The sequence below is a fragment of the Micromys minutus genome (genome assembly GCF_963924665.1).
Source record: "Micromys minutus genome assembly, chromosome: 28".
Lineage (NCBI taxonomy): Eukaryota > Metazoa > Chordata > Mammalia > Rodentia > Muridae > Micromys > Micromys minutus.
The window spans coordinates 20089949-20117134 of NC_137963.1; positions in this window are offsets into that span (position 1 = coordinate 20089949).

Below are 27186 nucleotides of genomic sequence, written 5' to 3' on the forward strand. Positions count from 1 at the left end.
ATTTTCAGTATTCTGCGTGCTGAGTGCCAGTTGAGCCAACACCATTTGTTGAAGAGGCTGTCCTTTTTCCAGTGAATGTTTTCAGCTCCTTTGTCAAAAAAATTAAGTGACCATATGTGTGAGAGTTCATTTCTGGATCTTCTATTTTGTTCCATTGATCTACCTGCCTATCTCTGTACCAGTACCATGTGGTTTTTAATACAATTGCCTTGTAATATAGCTTGAGGTCAGGGATGTGATTCCCACAGATGTTTCCTTGTTGTTGAGAATAGATTTTGCTATTCTAGGTTTTTTGTTATTCCAGATGAATTTGCAAATTGTTCTTTCCAACTCTATGAAGAAATGAGTTGGAATTGATGGGGATTGCATTGAATCTGTAGATTGCTTTTGGTAAGATGGCCATTTTTTACAATGTTGATCCTTCCAATCCATGTGCGTGAGAGATACTTCCATCTTCTGAGATCTTCCTCGATTTCCTTCTTCTTGTCATACAGGTCCTTCACTTGCTTAGTTAGAGTCACATCAAGGTATTTTATATTGTTTGTGACTATTGTGAAGGGTGTCTTTTCCCTAATATTTTTCTCTGCATGTTTGTCCTTTGAATAGAGAAAGGCTACAGGTTTCTTTGAGTTAATTTTATATCCAGGCACTTTGCTGAAGTTGTTTATCAGCTGTAAAAGTTCTCTGGTGGAATTTTTGGGGTCACTTAAGTATACTATCATGTCATCTGCAAATACTGATATTTTTACTTCTTTCTTTCTGATTTGTATCCCTTTGATTTCCTTTTGCTGTCTAATTGCTCTGGCCAGGACTTCCAGTACTATGTTGAATAGGTATGGGGAGAGTGGGCAGCCTTGTCTAGTCCCTACTTTTAGTGGGATTGCTTCAATTTTCTCACCGTTAAGTTTGATGTTGGCTATTGGTTTGCTGTATATTGCTTTTATTGTTTAGGTATGGACCTTGGATTCCTGTTCTTTTCAAGACTTTTAACATGAAGGGGTGTTGAATTTTGTTAAATGCTTTCTCAGCATCCAGTGAGATGACCATGTGGTTTTTTTCTTTGAGTTTATTTATATGGTGGATTACGGTGATGAATTTGCGTATATTAAACCATCCCTGTATCCCAGGGATGAAGCCTACTTGATCATGGTGAATGATCATTTTGATGTGTTCCTGGATTCGATTTGCAAGAATTTTGTTGAGTATTTTTGCATCAGTGTTCACAAGGGAGATTGGTCTGAAGTTCTCTTTCCTTATAGGGTCTTTGTGTGTTTTAGGAATGAGGATTACTGTGGCCTTGAAAAATGTGTTGGGTAGTGTTCCATCTGATTCTATTTTGTGGAATAGTTTGGGAAGTATTGGTATTAGGTCATCAATAAATGTCTGATAGAATTCTGCCTTAAACTCATCTGGTCCTGGGCTTTTTTGGTTGGGAGACTTTTGATGACTGCTTCTATTTCTTTATGTGTTATGGGATTGTTTAGATAGTTTATCTGGTCCTGGTTTAACTTTAGTATCTGGTATCTCTCTAGGAATTCATTCATTTCCTTTACATTTTCCAGCTTTGTTGAGTATAGACTTTTGTAGTAGGATCTGATGATTTCTTGAATTTCCTCGGTTTCAGTTGTTATGTCTCCACTTTCATTTCTGATTTTGTTAATTTGGATACTCTCTCTTTGTCCTCTAGTTAGTTTGACTAAGGGTTTTTTCAATCTTGTTAATTTTCTCAAAGAACCAGTTCCTAGTTTTGTTGATTTTTTTTGTACGGTTCTTTTTGTTTTTATTTGGTTAATTTCTGCTCTGAGTTTGATTATTTCCTGCCATCTACTCCTCTTGGCTGTATCTGCTTTTTTTTTTTTTTTCTAGAGCTTTCAGCTGTGCTCTCAAGTTGCTAGTGTATGCTCTCTCCAGTTTCTTTTTGGAGGCACTCAGAGCTATGAGTTTTCCTCTTAGTACTGCTTTCATTGCATCCCATAAGTTTGGGTATGTTGTGCTTTCATTGTCATTAAATTCTAGAAAATTCTTAATTTCTTTCTTTATTTCTTCTTTGATCATGCTATCATTGAGTAGAGCATTTTTCAGCCTCCATGTGTATGTGGGCTTTTGTTGTCTTTGTTGTTATTAAAGACCAGCCGTAGTCCATGGTGATCTGAGAGGATGCATGGGAGTATTTCAATCTTCTTATATCTATTGAGGCTTGTTTTGTGACTAACTATATGGTTAATTTTGGAAAAGGTACCGTGAGGTGCTGAGAAGAAGGTGTATTCTTTTGTTTTAAGATGAACTGTTCTGTAGATGTCTGTTAATTCCAGTTAGTTCATAACCTCTGCTAGTTTCACTGCGTCTCTGTTCAGTTTCTGCTTCCATGATCTATTGATGAGAGTGTTGAAGTCTCCCACTATCATTGTGTGTGGTGCAATGTATGTTTTGAGCTTTAGTAGGGTTTCTTTTATGAATATGGGTGCTCTTGAATTTGGAGCATATAATTTTTGATAACTTTTGGTTGAAAGTCTACTTTATTTGATATTAGAATGGCTACTCCAGCTTGTTTCTTGGGGCCATTTGCTTGGAATTTTTTTTTTTCAGCCTTTAACTCTGAGGTAGTATCTGTCTTTGTCTCTGAGATGTTTCCTGTATGCAGCAAAATGCTGGATTCTGTTTATGTATCCAGTCTGACAGTCTATGTCTCTTTATTGGGGAATTGAGTCCATTTATGTTAACATATATTAAGGAATAGTGGTTGTTGTTTCCTGCTCTTTTTACTGTTAGAGGTAGAATTATGTCTGTGTGTCTTCTTTTGGTTTTCTTGCTTAGTTATTTTCTTGCTTTTTCTATGGTGTTGTTTCTCTCCTTGTGTTGGGTTTTCCATCTATTCTTCTTTGTAGGACTGAATTTATGGTCAGATATTGTGTAAATTTAGTTTTGTCCTGGAATATCTTGCTCTTTCCATCTATGGTGATTGAAAGTTTTGCTGGATTTAGTAACCTCGGCTGACATTTGTGTTCTCTTAGATTCTGTATGATGTCTGTCCAGGATCTTCTAGCTTTCATAGTCTCTGTTGAGAAGTTGGGTGTAATTCTGATTGATCTGCCTTTATATGTTACATGTCCTTTTTCTCTTACTGCTTTTAGTATTCTTTCTTTGTTTTGAACACTTGTTGTTTTGATTGTTATGTGTCGGGAAGAATTTCTTTTCTGGTTCAATCTATTTGAAGTTCTGTAGGCTTCTTTTATGCTCATGGTCATCTCATTCTTAAGGGTAGGGAAGTTTTCTTCTATGATTTTGTTGAAGATATTTACTGTGCCTCTTAGTTGATATTCTTTGCCCTCTTCTATTTCTGTTATCCTTATGTTTGTTTCTCATTGTGTAATGATCCCCTGGACATTTTGGGTTAGAAGCTTTTTGGTTTTTGCATCTTCTCTGACTGTTTTGTTTATGTTTTCAATGTTTTCTTCAGCTCCTGAGATTCTCTCTTCAGTAGTCTGTTGGAGATGCTTGCATCTGTGACTTCTGATTTCTTTTTTATGTTTTCTATCTCCAAGGTTGTCTCTTTTTGTGTTTTCTTTATTGTTTCTATTTCCATTTTCAATTCTTCCTCATTTTGGTTGTGTTTTCCTGTAGTTCTTTGAGTGATTTTTGTGTTTTCTCTTTAAGAGCTTCTATTTGTTTATGTGTGTTCTCCTGTAATTTTTTACAGGAGTTATTCATGTTCTTTTCCAAGATCTCCATCAACATTGTGAAGCATGATTTCAAGTTTGAGTCTTGTTTTTCTGGAGTGTTTGGCAATCTGATGCTTTCTGTGTTGGGAGACCTGGGTTCTGATGTTGCCAGGTTATCTTGGTTTCCATTGCTTAAGTTCTCTCACTTTCCTTTTGCCATCTTGTTATCTGTGGTTATATGTAGTTTTGTTTCTCCTGTGGATCTGAGGGCCTGTGGGCTCGGGAAGAAAACTGCTTCTGAGTGTTTGGCTTTTTGTGGGCGAGCAGAGAGTTCTGGTGGCAGGTACTCAGTTGTCTTTGTGGGCTCATGTTGGGAGCTCTCGTGAGGTTGTTCTGGAAGCTCAGCCCTTTGCCTACTGGTCCTGAGAACTAGTGGTGGGGACCTGGCTCTTTCTTCAGGCCTAAAAGGACCCTTTTTTTTAGTGAGCACCTAATTCTCTGCTCACTGAGAACTTATGGTGTGCCCTCCCTGGTCCTATGTGTCAGGCCCACCTCTGGTCCAGGTGTAAAAGTGCCTGTGGAACTAATCTTCCAGCACCGCATTACCCAGGCAGATCACGATTCTCTCTGACACAGTCCCGGGCACCACGTCCAAGCACTCTCTGTGCTCTAGGTACTTACTGCAAAACCTCACTAGGCCTGTGCCCCAAGTTATCTGCTGGTCCAGGTGGAAGTGTGCCTGGGCGTCTGGTCTGCAAGCACAGTCTGTCTGGGAAGATCCGGATAATCTCTTACTGTGGGCCGGAAAGGAACCTTTGCCACAGTCACCTCCTACAAGCACTATCTGTGTTCTGGGCGCTCACAGCGCAGCTTCACCAGGCCTGCGCCCCAGGTTATCTGCTGGTCTAAGTGGGAGAGCGCCTTGGGGTCTCATCATTAGTTTTTCATGTTGGCTTAACATACAGTTCACGGAAACAGAACCATTTGTTGTAGCCAAACGAAACATCCTTCATCTAAGTCGCCCCCAGAAACAGAGAACAATAGGCATGGCCCTGCGTTGTACTTGTGCCCATAAGCAGCAGCCAGTTTCTTTGGTTTCCAATGTGCATACTTATATTAGGTTTAAACAACTCAGCCGGTAAGGATGCATTGTTATGAAGCGAACAGAACATTTGGTTCATGAATGTGATCTTCACGATGCGTTCGACTAGTTTTGTTCGCAAGTGCGTTACTTTACTTGGGGATCAATGGATGTCGTTAGTTTTTCCTATTGGCTTAACATACAGTTTATGGAAACAAAACCATTCTTTTTAGCCGAATGAAACGTATTTTATCTAAGTTGCCACCAGAAACAGAGTACAATGGGCATGCCCCTGAGTTCTACTTTTTGCCCACAAGCAGCAGCACATTTCTTTGGCTCCAAGTTAAATTATTTACATTTTAAAGATAGATCTCAAAATTACCCTTTCCCAACATAAAGAAGAGTTATGACTAAACTGGTCGTATAGCTTGAGACAGATTTGGGACCATAAAAACCCGGGGTATAAAGCAACACTGTTGTAACCTTGATAATAAGTAATAATATAATGTCCTTTTACGAATCTTCGGATTTCAGTTCTTTTGTACAACCTACATATACCTTGTGTTCCTCTCCCCCTCCACCCTCCCTTCTGTTTGCTGCTTTGTGTGTGCTTATGTTTATGTGCACTTGAAGGCCAGAGGTAGACATCAGTGTCTTCTTCAATTGCACCGTGTGTGTGTGTGTGTGTGTGTGTGTGTGTGTGTGTGTGTGTGTGCATCCCTCTTCTTGGTGTACTTGTATATTTAGTTAGAGATCAACTCCAGGCCTCTCACTTTGCTTGCTCCTGGCAGCACTAGTGGGCAGAAAGTGTGAGCAAGTGTGCCCTCTCTGCTGCAGTCCTTCTGCAGTCCTGGGTATTAGGACCTTTGGACCCACAACTGTTACAGCTCTTCTATGGGCTTAGGATTTCTTAGTCGTTAGCATTGTCGTTCTGGCATTGCAGCTTCTAGCTATTCTAGCCATGTGTTAAGTATGAGGGATTCCCCAGACCTTGGTCATAGCCAGTGTCACAGCTTGGGTAAGGCAGCTCTTTAGGAAGGGTTACATTTCTCAGGCCAGGGTAGAGACCCTTATCTCTAAGATGTCTCCCTGGAGCCCCTGTGGTGACCGTGGCTGTAAGTCCCATTGCTACCTCTCAGGATCCTTGTAGACGTAGTCCTTCAGTCTCAGTTCTTGGGCCCCTCTTCTGTCTGTCCTCTGCCCTGGTGGCATTTGAACTGTGCAGTCACCACTTAACCTGTCAAGCATCCACAGCTGGGCCCTGTCACTGTCTCTGTAATTCTGTTATTTCTTCTGTCTCTTTATGTAATTAGCACAGCCCTCATTACTAAATGTAGTCAAAAGATTGCCTGAGCGTAGCCCCACATACAGCCAGTGCTGTAAAGACGTAAGGATGCAGCAGAGGGGCTCATGGAGCCTGAGTTGGGTCAGCTTATATACCTTAAAGGAGCATCGGACCAACCACAGCTATTTGTTTTGGGCCAATCTAAGTCACCAATCACAGCCATTGAGGTTTGTGTTTTGGATCAGTCATTGCTTGCCTTTTTATTAACAATCCCAGCAGCCCCATTACTAGGCTGCCAGAGGACATGCTCCTTCTGTGAACTAGGTGGACATGGTTACAGGGCCATCTAGAGTTCACTAGGGCTTGGGATAGTCCACTACAAAGCAATCCAGAAAGCACTGCCCTGGGCTGCATCTTTCAGGGCTAAGGGAATGAGTTAAAAGGTTTCTGAAGGTGGCCATGGAGTGTTCAGGGTGGCTGGTGCTGACACAAAGGATGTGCAGCTGGTTGCTTAACTAACTGATGGTCTTTTGTTTTCCCCTTAAAGCAGCCAGGGCAGAAAGAGTCTAAGTACTTGTAATTAGGGAGTTAATTTATGCATCCACCAGAGTGTTTGCTTATTTATAGGAAATTGAGCATCACAAGGGTGCTTGTAAGTTGAACATATCATTCTCTTTCTTGGGAGTCTTCACCTCAAAATCTAGGCTTCCATGTTGTTAGGCAGCCCAGGTCCAAGGAGAAGTTATGTGCAGTAAACGATGGATAAAAATGCAGACTATCACATAGACATTAAAAGATACTGCTTTTGAAGAACCTATGGGGGTTGGAGAGATGGTTCAGAGGTTAAGAGCACAGACTTCTCTTCCAGAGGTTCTGAGTTCAATTCCCAGCAACCACATGGTGGCTCATATCTATTTGTAATGAGATCTGATTCCTTCTTCTGTCCTGCACATAGACATATAGACATACGTATAGACAAAACACTCAGGTAAACACATCTTTAAAAAATCTATGGTAACTTGGGGACATATGTTATAGTAATAATACTTAAACAATCAGACAAAACTACATATCTAACATCACCTCATTTCGCTTTAAAAACTTGAACACAGGAGAATAGCCATCAGGAAACATGATGATGGAATAGGATTAGAGGTAATTTTAAGTAATTATTTTCCATTCCAAAATTCCTGTAGTGATTGTATGATATTTGTATAGTTAGAAAAATGATAACATCTAAGAATAATAATCCCCTTTTCATTTATTTGCTGGTGTGTGTGTGTTTCTCATCTGTTCCAGTTTCTGACATGTGTTAGGAAATTGAGCATCATGGGGGTGCTTGTAAGGTGAACATTTAGATTCATAGAACATTAAATTAGTAGAGATTTTGTCTTCACCCAGGAAGCAGCTAGAGATAGAGGTGGTGGCTGGAAAGTTTTCTTTTATCAGAGCTAATCTGGAACAAACAGGCTCTGGTCAGACTCTCAAGAGCCCGTTCAGCTTTACTTTCTTCTCCTCAACCTTATTTCTTCCTGCTGACAATTGAAACTTGAAGCATCCTGGAACAATCACCCGGAGTCTCCTCCTTGTCTTGCTCTGGCTTCCATCCACAGACTTAGGACATTTTGCTCTCTTAAGAGGAAGAAACATCTTTCTGGAATTGTGTCTCTGAACATCACATATGCTGTTCAAATACAGCTCCCACATGAGATTCCTACTCTTTCTCTCCCCCTCCTCCTTTCCCCCTCTCTTCTTAATTTTTCAGAAAATAAGGAGATTCAGGAATGTCAGAGTTGGGAGAAACTCAACAGATTGATTTTACCCCTTCCTTCCAGATCCAGGAAGTTAAGTGAATTCCTAGGACTATAAGGCAAGATTTAGAAACTAATACAGAGGCCCAGGTTTGTTTGTTTGTTTTGTTTTGAGATAGCAGAGCTTGCTAGAATGAGTGGCATTAGCCACTCTTGAGTTTGAGTCTGCTCTATAAGCTTATGAGTAAAATTATTTCAACTTGTCCAGATGCAGTTTCCCTACCTATAAAAATGTATTGGAAATACTATTTTTCATCTTCTTTGTAGATAACCAAAGTGAACATTGTTATTGCTGGTTTTATTTGATGACACAATTTCTCTCTCTCTCTATCTCTCTCTCTCTCTCTCTCTCTCTCTCTCTCTCTCTCTCTCTCTCTCTCTCTGTCTCTGTCTCTCTCTCATTTTATGTACATGGACTTTTTGGACATTTTGCCATGTATGTATGTATGTATGTATGTATGTATGTATGTATGTATGTATATCATATGCATACCTGTTTTCTATAGAATACAGGAGAGAATGTCAGATCCCCTGAAACTGGAATCACAGTTAGTTGTGAGATGACATAGAGTTCTGGAAATAGGACCTGGGTCTTCTAGAAGAACAGACAGTCCTTAAAACCACAGAGCCATCTCTCTATCCCTGATCATATGTCTTAGTCAGGTTTTCTATTCCTGCACATAACATCATGACCAAGAAGCAAATTGTGGAGGAAAGGGTTTATTCAGCTTACACTTCCACATTGCTGTTCATCACCAAAGGAAGTCAGGACTGGAACTCAAGCAGGTTAGGAAGGAGAAGGTGATGCAGAGGCCATGGAGAGATGTTACTTACTGGCTTGCTTCCCAGGCTTGCTCAGCCTGCTTTCTTATAGAACCCAGGTCTACCAGCCCAGTGATGGCACTGTCTACAATGAGCTGGGCCCTCTTGTCTTGATCACTAGCTGAGAAAATGCCTTACAGCTGGATCTCATGGAGGCGTTTCCTCAACTGAGGCTCTTTTCTCTGTGATAATTCCAGCTTATGTCAAGTTGACACATAAAACCAGTCAGTACTAAATTTCTTAGGATATGTTTGATCACATAGTTTCTTTCAGGGAACTGATCCACAATGTAGATTATTGAACTCTCTAGAAACTAATATAGGTGGTTCCCACGGCCATAGCTGTGAACATGTAAGTTAACTGAATATCTTTCCCATACCCAGTGCCCTCCTTCCTGTCTGTCTAGACAGATTGTATTTTTTCCTTGACTGTTTTTAGGTCTTAGGCTGAACAACCCTATTTTCTATTCCATTATCTATAATAAATTTTGCTTCTAAGCCTATTTTAAAAATCAATTCATGTTTGAAACTTTTTCTAACACTTGTAAATTACCTTAGGAAATCTCATGTATTTAATCATTCATTTATTTATTTTTGAGACTGTGTCTCACCACATAGTCCTGGTGGCCAGAAATTTCTTATGTAGATCAGGTTGGCCTCAAACTTACCAAGGTCTGTCTGTTTCTGTTTCCTGAGTGCTGAGATTAACAGCATGTACTACCATGCCTAGATCTTGCTTTCAGCTTATCCATAAACAATTCACTTGTGTGGACATTAATTTTTATACATTTAGTGTGTGTGTGTGTGTGTGTGTGTGTGCGTACACGTGCCCATGTGTGTTATACACCATGGAGTGCATGTGGGTTCAGACGACAACCTTATTATGTCAATTCTCTTTTTTACATAAATTCCGAGGATCAATCTCTGGTATCAGGTTTGCCAGCAATTGTTATCCACTGAACTATCTTGCTGGACCAAGAAACGGGTTTTTAGTTTTAGTGTCTAATAAAACAATCACAAGAAAAATGACATTTTCATCCATTAGATTGGTAAGAATGACAGCACCTTCTGTTCTGTTTCACAATGTCTTTGGTGAGAGTGACTATGGGCAGAGCCTTTTTGGAAGCCATTTTGTATTTGTTAGCTTAAGCTTGTATGTGGCTTTCGTTGTACACATGAACAATAAGGCATATTTAAGAATGCGCACTGAAGCTCTGTTTCTAATCTAGAAACAACTGCAATGATTAATGGAGAATGGTTAATGAGTGGCTCATTCATTTCACAAAATGCTCTGAAGCTGGTGAAAATAATATAATTTCTCCGTGTTTGACAAGGGAGGGTCTGGAAGACACAGATATGCCAGAAGGACACAGCCATGTGCACAACGAAGCTTGAATGGTTGAATCCAACTGTTCCTAACACCTCATGTACTGAAGACTTGGTCCCTTGTTGGTGGCATTGCAGAGGAGGCAGTAGGTCATGAGGGTGCTAACTTATGGGTGAATTAATCCACTGATGGGGGTGTTGGGGGATGACCCAGGTGAAGGGAACAGGTCACTGGTACATGGCACTGCAGGTACATTTAGTCCCTGGACTTTCTTTCTCTCTTGGCGTCTACCATGTGCTTTCTTCCAGGGTGTCTGGCTTTGTCTGAAAACTATGGGACAAACCTCTGAAATCATGAACTAAAATAGAACTTTCCTGCTTTCTTTTTTTTTCAGGAATTTTTAAAAGATACATTATAGGATATATAATTGCTCAAACATATGTAGAAGGGTGGTTATTTGGGGGAAGTAGAGTGGAATTTTTCTTTAGAGACTTTTCTAATAACTAGGATTATTTATTTATATAATTATTTTTTCTTTTTTACAACTTTATTTAAAAAAAGAGGGATACATATACAGATTTTTAAAGGCATTTTGGCATAACACTATATGAATATTTTTTGACAGTACTTAATTCTTTTAGAGGTTTGATAGCATGCATTGAAATTGCACTAGTTACCATAAGCATAAAGTACATGTAGGACAGAATGTAACATGGAAACAGTCAGTTTTCTTGGTGAGTATAGATTAAGCATAATGATCTGTGAATACCAAAAATTGCCACAAGGCTATATTCTTAGCTCTTGGATTATTAATGATTTAAGGTCTAGGTATACCACATTCTGAGGGGGTGCTAAACATTTATTTTTTCCTAAGAAGGACTGAGGCTTTCAGTTTTTGGCCTTTGTTTTTCTTGAGCTTCATATGGCCTGTGAGTTGTTTTTAGGGTGTTCAGAGCTTTCTGGGGTTATTATCCATCTATCAGTGACTGCATATTATGTCCGTTCTTTTGTGACTGGGTTACCTCACTCAGGATTATATTCTCTAGATGCATCCATTTTCTTAGGAATTTCATAAAGTCATTGTTTCTAATAGCTGAGTAGTACTCCATTGTGTAAATATACCACAATTTTTGTATCATTCACATACTGAAGGACATCTGGGTTCTTTCTATTTATAATAGCTTCTGGCTATTATAAATAGAGCTGCTATGAACATTGTGGTGCATGTGCCCTTATTGTATGTTGGAGCATCTCTGGGGTATAGGTTCAGAAGTGGAATAACTGGGTTTTCAGATAGTACTATGTCCAATTTTCTGAGGAACTGCCAGACTGATTTCCAGAGTATTTATGTAATTACTTAACTAATTCTTATTCTTTGAGACTTGAGTTTCACATTGTCACCCGCCCTGTTTGGAACTCACTATATGGCTTAGGCTATCCTTGAGCTCTTAGCAATCCTCCTGCCTCTCTCTTCTGAGTGCTGAAGGTAGAGATGTAAGCCACCATGCTTAGCTCTTAGTAAATTAAAAAAAAAAAACTGTTTTGAAATTGAATTATGCTTAAAACACAAACACTATCTATATTTGGACATAATTATGATATTTATTGTTGTGTAAACAAATGACTTCACAGTTTGATATCTTCAAGCAGCACCCTTTCTGTTCACTATGCTGTGTGTGGGTCAGACATACAGATCCGCCTTGCCTACATCGTCAGCTTTAGAATCTATTAAGAGGCTTCAACCAAGTGTTTAGCTAGGCTGGTCACATAATTTTGAGTCTAGACCGGAGAGAGTTCTGCTTCTAAGATTTTGTATATAGTTGTTGGCAGGGGAGGATTGTCCTTCATAGGCCATTGAATTGAGACCCTCCGATTTATAATGGTTATTGACTTGAGGCCCTTCTCCATTTCTCACTGTGTAAATCTTTCTAATAAGGCACTGGCTTCACTTAAGCACACACACTAGAACTACAGAGAGAGAGAGACAGACAGACAGAGAGAGAGAGAGAGAGAGAGAGAGAGAGAGAGAATGAGAGAAGAAAGATCAACCACAAGTTAGAAGCCCCAGTGAATGATAACCTCACCATGGACTTTTTAAAGCTTTACTAAATACTATTCATTAGAAGCAAAACACCAAGTCTAGGTGACACCCAAGGAGAAGGAAGTGAGTGTTGTGAATGACAGCAGCAGGCATCATGAAGAGCCACGTCAGATTGCTCGCTACAGAAGCCAGAAGCTTAGGTAGTTGAGAAAAAGACGCAATTTCAAATCTTACTCATGTTAGGATTTCTTGTGGCCAGTATCTTCCTCACTCTGTTTGCTCCCACACAGTTTCTATTTTAGTTTAGATTTGGTGCATAAATCAATTCAACATTTAGTGTTATGAAAAGTAATGATTGGATGATTATTGTTCATGAGTGAGTGACTGACTAGCAGTTGTTCAGGCTGGTCTGTGGTGGCCACCCTCACAGATCTATTTGCCATGTTGGTTGTTCTCTGGGGCACCAGATAGGACAACTGTTTACTTTGTGTGGCCTTCTATATTCCAGGAACCTAGCCTGGGCACACATAACAATCATACGAAGAGACATTTCATTGTTCAAAGTGTATCACATGGCTATAGCCTATATTGTTTTGATTTTAATTTGTGAGCAATTTGAGAAACAGTCATGGAAAGAAACCTTTTCATAAGTCAAAATAGAGGATGCTACAGGGGGATTTTTTTCAATGTCTTGCACATTAACTGTTAAGTGATAAATTCCTTCTAGAAATGACTATCAGAAGGATTCTCTTCTTACTTGATAAATGGTAACCTGTTTTGCCGCCTAAGGAACAGGAAGTGGTTCTGTCACTTCTGTTTGAGGGTTGGGGAGGAGTTGAATGCCAGAGGTAAAAAAGTAAAATTTAGTATGTTGTTATAGGGTTTTTTTGTTTTGTTCTTTTTGACAGGGTCTTTCTGTGTAGTCTGTCTATCCTGAAACAAAAATAGATCTACCTTCTCTGCCTTCCAAGTGCTGGGAATTCCTAAACCTGTTATAGTCTCTCTCTCTCTCTCTCTCTCTCTCTCTCTCTCTCTCTCTCTCCTCTTCTGAATGATTTTCTTTTCCTGTTTATATGATTTTGATTTTAACTTTTGGCAAATGTTGGGGTTGAAGTGATAAGAACACAAATTAACACTGGTTGAATTTTTCTGCTGTGAGCAGTTGCTTATGCATGCTCTGCATAATAGATAGACCAAGGAAGTACTCTAAGCGATTCTTCAGTAGGACTGACTCCCTTGTGGTGTGACTCATGGTACTCATGTCACACCATGTGAAAGACAGAGAAAACCTTTGTGGGCTGATTTATAAGAAGCTCTAGTCTTGATTTATTTATAAAGTAACTTAGATGCCCGTGTATACAATGCACTCTCTAGGGTTCTTAACATTAGCAAAACTAGATCTCTATGGTGATCATAGCCTTCAGATTTTAGAAACTATTTGAGTGAAAATAGCCCCCATTGGTCCACAGGGAGTGGCACTGTTAGGAAGTGTGGACTTGTTGGAGGAAGTGTGTCATTGGGGTGGGTCTGTGAAGGTTCAGAAGCTCAAGCCAGGCCCAATGTTGTTCTCTGCCTTTGTATCTGCAGGTAGAACACTCAACCTCCTCTCTCGAACCATGTTTGCCTCCATGTCTACATGCTTCCTGCCATGATGATAATGGACTCTGTAAGCCAGCCTCAATTAAATGTTTTTCTTTATAAAAGTTTCCATGGTCATAGTGTCTCTTCACAGCCATAGAACCCTAAGTAAGGACAGGTACTCTTTTGACATTCTGCTGTTTAGATCGGCTGGTTCATCATAAAGAAAACTTAAACAAAGTCTTTGGGTGAGAACTGAAAATGAAGACCTGATGTAAAATGTAGACACCCTAAGGACTTATTTATACACAGTTTACTATTTGCTGCTGCAGAGAAGAGAGGCAGAGGTTTTGTTGAACTAAGGGGTTAGGGGTGGGTACCAAGCCCATCCCTCTCTGTCTTTTCCTAACCCCGTGACTCCTCTTAGACTTTGGTCCCTTCAACATTTTAATAGCTTGCTTATGTATGTATGTATGTATGTATGTATGTATGTATGTGTGTATTTATTTATTTACTTATTCATTTATTGCATGTGTGGAGGCCAAAGGGCAATTTGTGGGAGTTGGGTCTCTCCTTCTACTATGTGGTTACAGGTCATCAGGTTTAGTGACACTTGCTGGCCTTTTGTTTCCTAATTACACACACACACACACACACACACACACACACACACACTATTAGGCCTACCCTGAAGAAGTGTAGTCAGAAAATGGGGAAAGATGGTTTGCAGAGAATCTGACACTTAGCACACACTTAATAGTCACCAGCTACTGAGTGTTGCTGTTCATGTGAAACTGCAGAGTCTGTTTTCTACTTTGTTTATTCTGTGTGGAAAAATTTTTATTGGGCTCAAAATAAGCTAAGGATCTTAGAGCTCCTGCTGGTTTAACTGCTGTCCATCAAAGTCCGGTATATGTGGAGGAAGAAACCAGAAGTCTGGTCTTGGGAGGGGGCTCAGTTACTTCATGCTCAGATGTGGTATCTTGACAAATTTCTTCATGATTCTGGAACTTTATTGTTATTTTTTAAATATATGTTGCTGGGCTGCAGAGTCAGCTCAATGGCTAAAAGCATTCGCTGCTCTTACCGAAGAACCTGGTTTCATTCCCAGCAGTTACAAGGTGGCTCACAGCTGCCTGTAACTTCGACCCCATCTTCTGGGCTTCAAGGGCATTAGGCACACACACACACACACACACACACACACACACACACAGTGCACAGACACATATGTAAGCAAAACCACTTACACACATAAACCAAACTATATAAATCTTAAAAATGTAGTGTGGCTAACAAAGACACATGCTCCACCATGTTCATAGCAGCCTTATTTATAATAACCAGAAGCAGGAAAGAACCCAGATGTTCCTCGACAGAGGAATCAATACAGAAATTGTGGTACATACACACAATAGAGTATTACTCAGCTATTAAAAACAATGAGTTCATGAAATTCCTAGGCAAATGGATGGAACTTGAAGCTATCATCCTGAGTGAGGTAACCCAGTCACAACAGAACACTCATGGTATGTACTCACTGATAAGGGATAATAACGCAAAAAGCTTGAATACCCAAGAAACAGCTCATAAAACTTATGAAGTTCAAAGAGAAGGAAGGCCAGAAGGTGGATGCCTCAGTCCTTCTTAGAAGGGAGAACAAAACACTCATGGGAGGAAATAAAGGGGCAAATAGAGGAGCAGGGATTGGAGAAAAGATTATCCAGTGACTGCCTCACCAGGGGATCCACCCCATATGCAGCCACTAAAACCAAGCACTATTGCTTGGTTTACTGGCAAGCAGTGCTTACTGGCAGGAACACCATATGGATGCCTCCTCAGAGGCTCTGCCAGAACTATACTGATACAGAGGAAGATGCTTGCAGCTAACCATGAAACTGAACACAAGGACCACAATGAAGGAGCTAGAGAAAGGACTGAAGGAGCTTACAGGATCTGCAACCCCATGGGAAGAACAAAATTACCAACTAACCAAACCCACCACAGCTCCCAGGGACTAAGTCACTGTTGGAAGTTATGCCCAACTCCCATCTGATAAGGGTTAGCTGAACTGTCCACTTGCATGCCTTGACTTTGGAAAAACACACCTTCCTTTGTAATACTAATGCCCAGTCACAAGCCTACTCCACACCTGTTCCTGTTCCTATTTCTGGATTTAGACTTCACCCCAGGGGGTGACATCTCCACTCAGCAGCTAGGGAATCTGCACACTACCTTTGCAAGTGTATATACTAAAGCCAGTTGCAGTAGAAGTTGGAGATGGAGTAAAGCATTTATGGTAACAGGAATCATTGAGTTGTGTCTTTCTTTCAAACCGTAGGCCCTTGCCCAATTTGGAGTAGCTGTTCGTGGTGTGGGCACCACCAATGGAGGTCCCCACTGAGATCCGGGAAAGAAGGAATGTCCTGAAGGGTTCACCCCGTGGAATAAGCCGGCCGGCAAGTTAGGAGATTGGGGCGGATTGGAAATGGGATCCACAGTTGGTGGATCAACTAGTGATTGTGCTTAAGCAAGAAGTGTAAAAGAGGTAATGGTAAAATGTTATTGTATATGTGCTATGCTAAAGATTTAGAGGAACAAGGGTAATTCTCATAGGTGTTTTTAAGTCTTTGTGAACAGATTGGAGGTGGCTTAATTGGAGAAGAGAGAGAGAAAATTGGTCTCAGAAAAGCAGCCCTCTCCCTTGTCTGGGATGGTATGGTGAAAGAAAAGGAGAAAGAACATAAACAGTTCCAGAGTTCTTCCGGGGGAGCAGGAGGTCAGGAGACTTCTGACTCTCTGACTTCCAATGGAGAAATGTCTAGTCCTGGTTCTGGGTTCCTTAGCAAGGATATTAGGGTCCCTTTGCCCACATGTGTCAATTTGTGTCCATGTTTTCTGTGTCTGAGTGTTGCTTGTGTTTCATGTTCAAAAGAAAAATGGTTAAGACGTTATCTTTTGGATGATCACCTCTTGATTTAGTTTTAACTTATGTCTAAAAGGGTAATAATAAAAGGTAAAATAAAAAGCAGGCCATTAGGGCCCTGTACCTGAAGTTAGCTCAGCTGGAGTCCTGCTGGGAGCTCAGAGTCTGCAAAGGCCACTAAAGGTGCTGGTCTTAGATTATTGACTTACAAGCATTTGGGTATAATTAAAAATTTGTAACTTTGGTAACAAAAGTTTGTTTAAAACTCAACTTGGTCAGAGTCATTCTAGACAACAACACATGGCATAAGTCACGTGTTTTCTATATATAGGGAAACAGTTTTCTATGGATACCCCAAACTTGGGATAATATTTTATGTAATTCTTATTCTAGAAAGTAGACTTACAAGATACGATTTAAAATAATGGGGTATTAGAAGCTGCCTCATCATGCATTCATATATGAGAACTTGCAACCAAACTTTGTGGTGTGAAAGTAGTGAACTTGGTATTAATCTTATAAAGAATAGATCATTTGCATTGCTAAAGAAATTGGTTTTGCTTTTCCAAAATTATGATTATGCTCTAATGTTATAAAAGAAACTTAAAAATTATGGTAAAACTGCTGGTGTTACATTGACTGCAGTTTGCAGTTTGATCACAGGCTCAGGATTTTAACTCACATATTTGTAGTTCAAGAAAAACATCAATCAGGTAGAAATTGTTGTGGCTTTATGAAGGGTTGATGAGGCTGTGGAAGTTAGGGGAGCGTTACAGTCTGGGTTACTGCTTCAGCTGCCATTCCAAAAAATTATAGATTTAAAAGATTGCATTTATACTATTCCTCTGCATCCTCATGAATGTAAAGGGCTTGCCTTTGGCTTGTCTGCTTGTGGTTTTGAAGAGCCCTTGTGGCAATGGGTGTCTTTGAAAAGTTTAGCCTCAGGGAATGGCTGATGGTCTTTTATTGTTTTGTTGCTTCCTCAATGTCGGGAAGTTGGGACTTAAAATCCACAACATTTACTATCGTAGATGCTTTGTTAGCTAGAGTTTTTGCTTTTACAATGAGCTTTATTAGGTCACCTGGAGGAAGCGGAGCTGGCGGCCAGCTCTGGGCCGATGCGGGAGGCAGTTATGGGCGCTGTAGCCCGGGGTTGTAATTTTGTGTCAGTGAGCAATCCATAAAGTGTCAACATGGGAAAGAAACGAACAAAGGGGAAAATTGTTCCAGATAAGGCTTCCTCTGAATCTACAGAACCAATGTGCAGACACCTTAGAAAAGGGTTGGAACAAGGTAATTTGAAAAAAGCTTTAGTTAATGTGGAATGGAATTTCTGCCAAGACTGTAAGCCTGACAATAAAGTGAAAGATAAACCTGAGGAAGAAGCAGAAGACCCTTCGGTTTGGCTGTGTCTTAAATGTGGCCATCAGGGCCGTGGCAGAGATTCTCAGGAGCAGCATGCCTTGAAGCACTACACTACACCGAGTTCCGAGCCTCACTATCTGGTGCTTAGTTTGGACAACTGGAGCGTCTGGTGAGCTTCAATTCCTATTCCTGTAGATGACGAATAATTTAAAATGCTAGAGAATGAAACTGCTGAAGAAAAGTAAACGTGTTCATGTTTGTCCCGTGCTCCTGCGTGGCAGAAAACGGTTACACAGAAGGAATGGGGATCGTCACCTCCTGTCTCTTTTAAACTTAGGGACAGGAAGTACACATTTCAAATACACAAGAAAAATAGGAAAAGGATAACCATTGTCAGGCCATTTATGGTGTTGTGTCTTCTAAATTGTAATATTATTAACTGATTTTTATTTCATTAAGAACTGTCTTTACAAAAACAACAACAAAACAAAAACAAAAAACAAAACAAACAAACAATCAATGAGCTTTATTATTTTGGGGAGTGGTTGTTGCTCCAGAAAAGGAGCCAAATAGTTGTTAAAGTTCTTTTCTCTATGCATGCTTTTATATTTCCTGTAAATATATGCATGCAGCCCATAGATAATGCAATTGCTGTATTTATAGATGGTTCATTTATGGGAAAGCAGTATGTACAATTGGATCACGTCTTCATTCTCTTGAGTTTCTGTCTGCTGCAGCATAAATTATTTGATTATGTGCTGTAACCACTGTTTTTAAATGTTAAAAATTAGTTGATCTTTAAATTTATATACTGATAGCTGATATATAGCTTATGGTGTACAATTGCTTCAAATTGTTTTGTTTTTCGATATTGCTAATTCTTGAGTTTTGCAATTGTTTATACAAATACAACTTCATTTGAGAGAACGTTCTGTTCCATATTTTATAGGTTATTTAAGAGATACTGGGTTGCCTGGATCCCTTAGTAAAGGCAATGCCACAGCAGATTTGTATACCAGGCAGATTATAATCTCATTTCTTACCATCAAAATAATAATGGTCTGAGACAACAATTTAATATTTCTCGAGAAAGTGCACATCAAATCGTAAAGATTTGTCCTGAATGTCTTCAGTTTCTTCCTATACCACATAATGGTGTTAACCCTCCAGGACTTGTACCTAACCAATTATGACTCATATTTTTGATTTTAGAAAATTGAAATATTTATTTGAATATTAACACCTTTTCATGTTTTCTAGTTGTAACTGCTTTAACTTGAGAAGCAACTAAAAGTGTATATTCTCTGGACACGTGTGTGCTCTGTTTGGTGTTCTTAAGAGTAACACTGATCCCATCTCTGATAGACAACTTGCTGCTGAAGCCAGAGATTGTTTACAAAAGGTCCAAAAACATTGGAAAGAGCTCATTTGAAATGTATAGATTGTTCAATACCTTTACAATTATTAGTATTTCCATCTGATCATACTTCAACAGAAGAATTTGACAGCAAAGACCTATTTCATGGGTACATTTACTAGCCTCACCTTTGAGAATTGTTGTTTCTTACCCCAAACTGTTATTAATTTAATAATTTAAAGCACAAAAGTGGCAGTGCAGACCTTTGGAAAAGAGCCAGAAGTTATCATTACACATTATTCTAAAGAGTAAGTACGTTTTTGTTTTTGTTATTTTTTTTAAGCATAAACCCATACAGATTGGGCTATTTTTTTTTTTATGCAGTACTATTAGTGAACTTGATAATCACTATCCTGCTAATAGATTGTCTCAGTTTTTTAAGGAGTGTCCCATTGTGTTTCCTAAAGTGGTTTCCTCCATCCCTCTTACCCATGACAGGTTGGTTTTTACAGATGCATCTTCTAATGACTTTGCTTCTGTGGTATCTGAAGAGATTCATGAAACCTACCAAGTAGCAGTTAAATCTGCTCAAATGGCTATGCAATTTTTTTGCAGAGGTTTCCTGAAGAAGCCTTAAATATTTATACTGATAGAATCTATGTTGCTGCGATTTTGTCACCTTTAGAAACAGCTGCTTATGTTGCCTCAGTGTCAGCAGTTATTGATCAGTTATTGAAATTACAGACTTTGATTTGGCAAAGAAGATTTCCTATATTTGTAGGGCACATTATAGCTCATACTGCCTTTCCAGGATGGTTTTTGAGGGAAAATCGGCTTGCAGATGTGTATACTTGCCCTCTTGCATTTGTTATAGAAGAATCTAACGAGGATAAAGCTATTAGGATGCATATTAATTTCATTTGGATGCAGGATCCTTAAGATTTCATTGTAAAATTATGAAGCTCTACAGGTCAAGCTCTACAGACAGTCACTCAATGTCCCTTGTGTGCAGAATTCATTTCTGCTCCTAATCTAGGAGTCAATCCTAAGGGACTGACTCCCAATGATATTTGGCAAATGGATTTCACACATGTCCCTTCTTTTGGGAAATTACAATTTGTACATGTTTCAATTGATACTTACTCAGGAATGATATATGCATCTGCACATAGTGGTGAGAAATTAAAAGATGTCAAAAATCACTGCTTGCAAGCTTTTGCATATATGAGTGTTCCCAAGAAAATTAAAATAGATAATGGTCCTGCCTATTCCAGTAAAGGGTTTGAACAATTTTGTTTAGATTATGCTATAATCCATAAGACTGGAATCCTTTATAATCCGCAAGGACAAGCAATCATCAAATATAATATACTCATCACACCATAAAGATGTCTAAAACAAAAAAGGGGGGCATATCTCCCTTTATGCACATTTATCCTTAATTTTATATATTTAAAAAAATTAATAGTAAATTTTGAAGGCCACTCTGGCTGATTGACATTGCAGAGCTTGCCCAGGGCAGCAGGGAATGGTGTGATGGTGAGATCTTGCCTCCCGCTTGTGGCAGGAGCCAGATCCTATTTTGACTAGGGCTCGAGGCCCTGACTGTGTGTTTCCTCAGGAATCACCTGTCTGTGTTCCTGAGCAATGTGTTTATTCTGTGAAACCCATGGAGTAATAGTATTGACATTATGGGGGGATAGTCTCAATTGTTCTCAACAGGAATGTCTTCTGAGAAGTCACTGGGAGAGTGAAGACCTGCAGGGGTGACAAGGATCCCAGAATCTGCACTTGTGCCTGTGTTTGTGGAGTGTACTGGAGAGAATCAACTGATTCTTGCCTGCATCAGGAGGATTTTGACTGCAGCTGTTGTTAGTGCTGTTTTAGCAGCTGCCTTTGTAGCTGCAGTCTTTTGAGATTGCCTCTCCCCACCTTACTGCCACAGATGCTCGGTGGAATTTTTAGAAGTGGCTGAGGCCCTCTCCAGTTAAGTTAATTTGAAACCTTTCATTTCATTGGATATGCATTCAATTGGGAATGTTAAATTTGAATTAAGTCGACACTGTTACAGGAACAACTTCTTATGGTTCAAGAGGCTCTTAAGACTGGGCTAGTATTAGCTTTGGGCGTATAGCCCTTAAAGCAGCTTTGGCGTGTACCCTCACTTATGTCCCTTGGGCAAAAGACAAGCCAGAGCCAAGATGTCAGCTGACAGACAGTAAGCAACCCTACAGCTCGAGTTCAATGGAATGTGAATAAATTAGGTGGCCAGAGATGGGAAAACCTACGATGGTGTGTGTGTGTGTGTGTGTGTGCGCGCGCGCGCGCGCGCGCGTGCTTGTCGACTTAAGACAGAGAGTCCACAGAGGCCTTCGTCAGTTTTTCAAAGACGGGTAACACAAATGCTGATGTCTGTGGGTGCCTAAAACGAGTCACTTATTTTATAAAATATTTTTTGGGGAAATGTTGGAAGTTATGCCCAACTCCCATCTGCTAAGGGTTAGCTGAACTGTCCACTTGCATGCCATGACTTTGGGAAAACACACCTTTCTTTCTAATACTAATGTCCAGTCACAAGCCTACTCCACACCTGTTCCTGTTCCTATCTCTGGATATAGACTTCACCCCAGGGGGTGACACCTCCACCCAGCAGCTAGGGAATCTGCATACTGCCTTTGTAACTACCTTTGCAAGTGTATATACTGGAGCCAGTTGAACTAGGAGTTGGAGATGGAAACATAAAGCATTTCTGGTAACATGAATAATTGAGTTGTGTCTTTCTTTCAAACCCTAGGCCTTTTCCTGAGTAGCTGTTTGTGGTGCGGGCACTGCAAAACACCAACCAATGAGTTCGTGTGGAGAGACCCATGGCCCCATATGCAGCAGAGGATAGCATTGTCTGACATCAATGGGAGGAGAGGCCTTTGGTTCAGCATAGGCTTGTTTTCCCAGTGTAAGGGAATGTCAATGTGCTGAGGTGGGAGAGGGTAGTTGGGAAAGGGACCACCCTCATGGAGACAATGAGAGAGGGATGGGGGATGTAATTGGGGGAAGGTGATAACATCTGAAATGTAAATGCAGAGAATATCCAATTAAAAAAAACCCCAATAACAACAACAAAAGACCACCACCACCACCAAAAAACCCCCAGCAGTAAATGATTGTCTTAAACTAGGAGTGCAATGGCTTCCAGGACAAGCTTCAAGGATGCATCAAAATGTCATAAGGAAGCCTGTCAGCTTGCATGTTCATTAAAATATTTTAATAATAGTTTAATTTAAAATTATCTTGCATATATTTCCATATGCCACATTAACATGAAAACACAGACAAAATAAACCAACCAACAAACAAAACACTGCAGTGTAGATCTCCCTGACCACATGACCGCTGTGGAAATCCCCTGGATTCCCATACGGGGGGGAAGATACTTGCTTGATAGCAAATTACATCCGGATGGCAGATCTGGATGCCAAGCTTCTGGCAAGGGAATGCTTGGGACAAGCAGGATTTGTCTCAACTGTCACCATGACACAGGTTGGATTGCAGTGCGCTGATGATGTAGGTGCATTATTTCATATCACACTTGCAGTCTTACGCACAGAAAGTTTTCTTGCACCAAATTGAACACAGTCCACACTGGAGAATACAGGATTGGAGGATGGTCTACAGTTTGGAGTCATGAGATTTAATTAAAGCTTGGATGCTGGTACTACTCCCAAAAAACTAAGGCTGCTAAGCTGTCTGCTGTTACAGGGCATCTTTGTGAGTACCACCTTCTCCAAGACCTTGGCATTTGTGTAGTCTTCTGCTGTCATTCTACAAGGACATCCTCCTGTGTCTCCTTAATCATGCTTGCCGTAGTCCATCTTGGGGCCCTGTGCCCTGGCTGTGAGCTCTGCTAACAGTGCTCCCAGATAGCTCTTCCTCATCTCTTCACTTCTTTTTGCACAGACACTGTCCCTGCAATCACCTTTTGGAAAAATTTAACCTTTCTCCAATGTTTCTGATTCCTACCAGACATTTTCTCTAGCAATACTACTTAATGTTTTGTGAAATACTGTATTTATGTGTTTTCTCTGAAGAATTAGATTTCTCTTCTCTCACTGGAATATAAGGTCTACAAGTTATTTGTGAAGGAGTAAGGAAAAGGTATGAAAGATAGACAGATGGATAGATAGATAGATGATAGAGAAGGAAGGAGGCAAAAAGGGGAGGAGGGTGGGACAACAGAGGGGAGGAGAAGGATATTATATATGTATATATATATAGTAGACAATAAGTGCTTCATTGATTAGAGCTGTTGGCCAAGAGAATAAATAAATGGATTATAAATGAATAAACGAAAACAAGTAGAAAATGTAGGGAGAACCAGAGCCCTTAAGTACAATAGCAAAAGCAAAAGGCTGGAGAAATGGCTCACTAGTTAGGAGCACTGGCTGCTCTTGCAGAAGACCTGGTTTTGGTTTCCAGTACAAATATGGCAGCCCTAGTGCTACAGAATCCATTACCTTCTTCTGGCCTCTGGGCACCAGTCATGCATTTGGCATACTTTGTGTGTGTGTGTGTGCGTGTGTGTGTGTGTGTGTGTGTGTGTGTGTGTGTGTGTGTATGTGTGTGTTGTATGAAAACATGTACATGTGCATATGCATGCAGAGACCAGAGGCTTTTTGTAGCTTCTTCTATTACTTTCCACCTTATTAGTTTCTTGAGACAGAGTCTCTTACGTGGGTACGGGGGATTTGAACTCAGGTCCTCTTGCTTTCAGCAAGCATTCTTACACACTGAGCAATCTTCCCTGTTACATATATATATATATATATATATATATATATATATATATATATATGTGTGTGTGTGTGTGTGTGTGTGTGTGTGTGTGTGTGTGTGTATACATATATATGTGTATATATATACATATATATGTATATATATATAGACATATAGTCTTTTTTAAACTTAATAGAAGTGACTGTCAAGTTCTTTGAAAGAGCAAATTTGAGAGAAGCCAAGGGGTCTATAATAATAGGAACACTGAGGAAGATCATGCCAGTTTATTGACACCGATCATAAAGCCAAAATAAGAAAACCAGTGTCCTTCTTGTGCTAGAGTGGCATGAATTGGGGAGCTAGAGAAGAGATAAACGAGCTAACTGACTGAGCATCATGGCTGCTCTGTGTGAAGGTTTTCCCACACATTGCTTTCCTGCTTCTTGATTTCTTGTGTTAGAGCATCATAACTTCAGGACTTGAATCTTATAGACAAAGGAACAAGGTTGTGGCAGTCTCTACCCAGTCCCGAGCTGCCCAGACAGCACACTGTAGCCCCAGAATCTGAACCCAGACCCAGCGCCGATGGTCAGACTCTTACCTTCCACACCATTTGAAGAAAAGAGGAACAGCTCCCGGGTAAATATTTAGAAAACACATCACGTACTGGTGTCTTCAACTTAGATCAGTCTACAAATTGGAGAGCTAGCCAATGCTAAAGCACAGGTGAGGTGAGAACTGGGTATGGTGGTACACTCCTGTAATCCAGTGCTTGGGAGGCTGAGGCAGGAGGATTGATAATCTGGGGCCAGCCTAGCTATGTGGTGAATCCCAGGCCACCTTGGACTATAAACAAGGGGAACTTGACCATTCAAACAGACAAGCTGAACTGGGCTGGGGTTGCAGCTCAGTTGGAAGACTGCTTGCCCAGGATATACAAAACCATGAGTTTTCTTAACATCTTTCCTTAGCCAGGAGAGGTGGTGAAAGTCATTAATCTTAACTCCCTCGGAGGTGGAGAAAGGATGATCACAAATCGAAGGTCACCTTCAGCTACAAAATGAGTTCCAGGTCAGCTTGGGAAGAATGAGACCCTGCCTCAAAAATCAAACCCAACCCAAACCAAACGAAAAACCCAAACAAAACAAAATACCCTCAAATAACAAACTGCAATCCCCAAGTCCCACAAAATACGAGGTAGGATGTTTAAATAATATGAAAAAGCATTTTTAGTGTGGGCAAAAAGAGCTGTTTGCAAAGATGCTAGAACACCCCCCCCCCATCGTGTTATTTTCATGCAAAGCAGGCTCCCAGTGGTGAATTCAGCTGCTGATCTTCGCTGTTGTGAGACAACCTGTCACCAGTAGCAAACAGAAATGGCATCCAGATTCTTTGTATGGATAGATGCCAAGGTCTTCCCGCCACAAGGGGTGCTTTACCTGTCGCTGCAAACCAACCAGCCTGACTTTGTCTGTGCCAGATTCCCACAGGATTCTAGATCTTCCTTGCTTGATGTGAGTTGTCAAACCAGAGAAAAGAAGCCTTTTAAACTCTCTTTTTGAGTTTTTTTTTTTTTTTTTTTTTTTTTTTACAGCTATGCGAACGAGGACTTTATTTCTTATCTGGTTGCAGGACTGGAGGGAAGCCATTCTCTCAGCTGTCTACATTACGGATGGATGCAGTGGTCCATACATGAGCCCCTTTTCGGTATCTGGAGTCTCAGAGAGTTAGGGGATACTGGATGTTTAGGGATGCTACAGGGGGATGCTATACGTAGCAGGAAGCGTGCTGAGGGGGAGGGGATGCAAGAGTGTGGTTGTCACTGGATGGCAGGCCACTCTGAAGGGTGAAGAGATGCTGCTAGGCCAGAGATACTGGAGAACGACAGTACCCAGGTCCCAGCATCAAGGTTTCATCTCCTCATCCACGGCGCTTTGTACTCAGCGTGGCGTTGGGGAAGGAGCCTTGACTTGGGGGTTCCCCAGGTCTCCTGGAATCCTCTGTGTAACTCTGGGCAAGGCTTTTAAGCCTTTTTAAACGTTCTTTCATCATCTATAAAATGTGTCTAATGACACTCAGCCAATGTGGTCTTTAATATGACTAAGGCTGTGACAGAGCTAGCCCAGAGCCTGGCCCATGGGAGTCTCTCACCGGCAGGGGACCTAGTGACTCCTTGGGAGGGGCTGACGCCTCTGAGTGGCTGGAGAGGATGCCTCCTGGCAATAATCAAGATCCACCACTAAGGGGAGCTCGAGCTCCATGATTGACTGCACGGCCACTTCCCAAAGCTTAGCTGCTGGATTCAACCCCTGCAACACTTAATTTATTACTTAAGAGTCAGTGCCTGGTCTGGCCTGGCCTGTTCTGGCCTCCTCCTCCTCCTCCTCCTCCTCCTCCTCCTCCTCCTCCTCCTCCTTCTCCTCCTCCTCCTCCTCCTCCTCCTCCTCCTCCTCTTCCTCCTCCTCCTCCTCCTCCTCCTCCTCCTCCTCCTTCTTTTTTGTTTTTTTTTGCCTAGTTTCTTTAGGGGCACCTCAGTCTTGTTAGTTGGGCACCTAGAGCTTGGCTTTACATAACATACACTTGACTGACAGCCAATGTGTGTCTTGGCGAGAAGAATTCTGTCATTAGCTATGGGAAAAGGGAAGTAGGTCCGGGTTAATTAGCAATCAAGGAAGACATTTGTGTTCCCAAGTGTGCTGGAATACTTCTTTCCTGTCTCAGAAGACACATTCTTGGTTCTTACCTCCCTCCCTCCCCTGATACTGTTTCTGATAAGTTCTGTGAGCTCTGGTGATATATGTCCAGTTCATGGGGCTGACTTTGAGAACCGTAAGGGAAGAGCGAGCCCAGTTTGCCTGGAGATGAAGGGACTGTCAGTCTGCATGGCACTAGAATCCTGGGTTTCAATTCTTTTCATCAGGGAAAATAAGATAACCGGGCTGGGCATTTTCTAACACAGTTCTAGCACTGACATCTTCCTGCTTGCCAACAGAAGGCCACGCCCACAGAACCAGTTGTGAAGAGGTGCATTGGAAGACATGTCGCTGTGATTTATGAGTGTGTGTCGATGTAGTCCTGGAAGCCACAATGAGGCGTTCTCGGAGATTCTAAGCCGTGGAACAAACCATTCTGCTGAGCAAGGCAGGGGCACATCAAACACTTGGG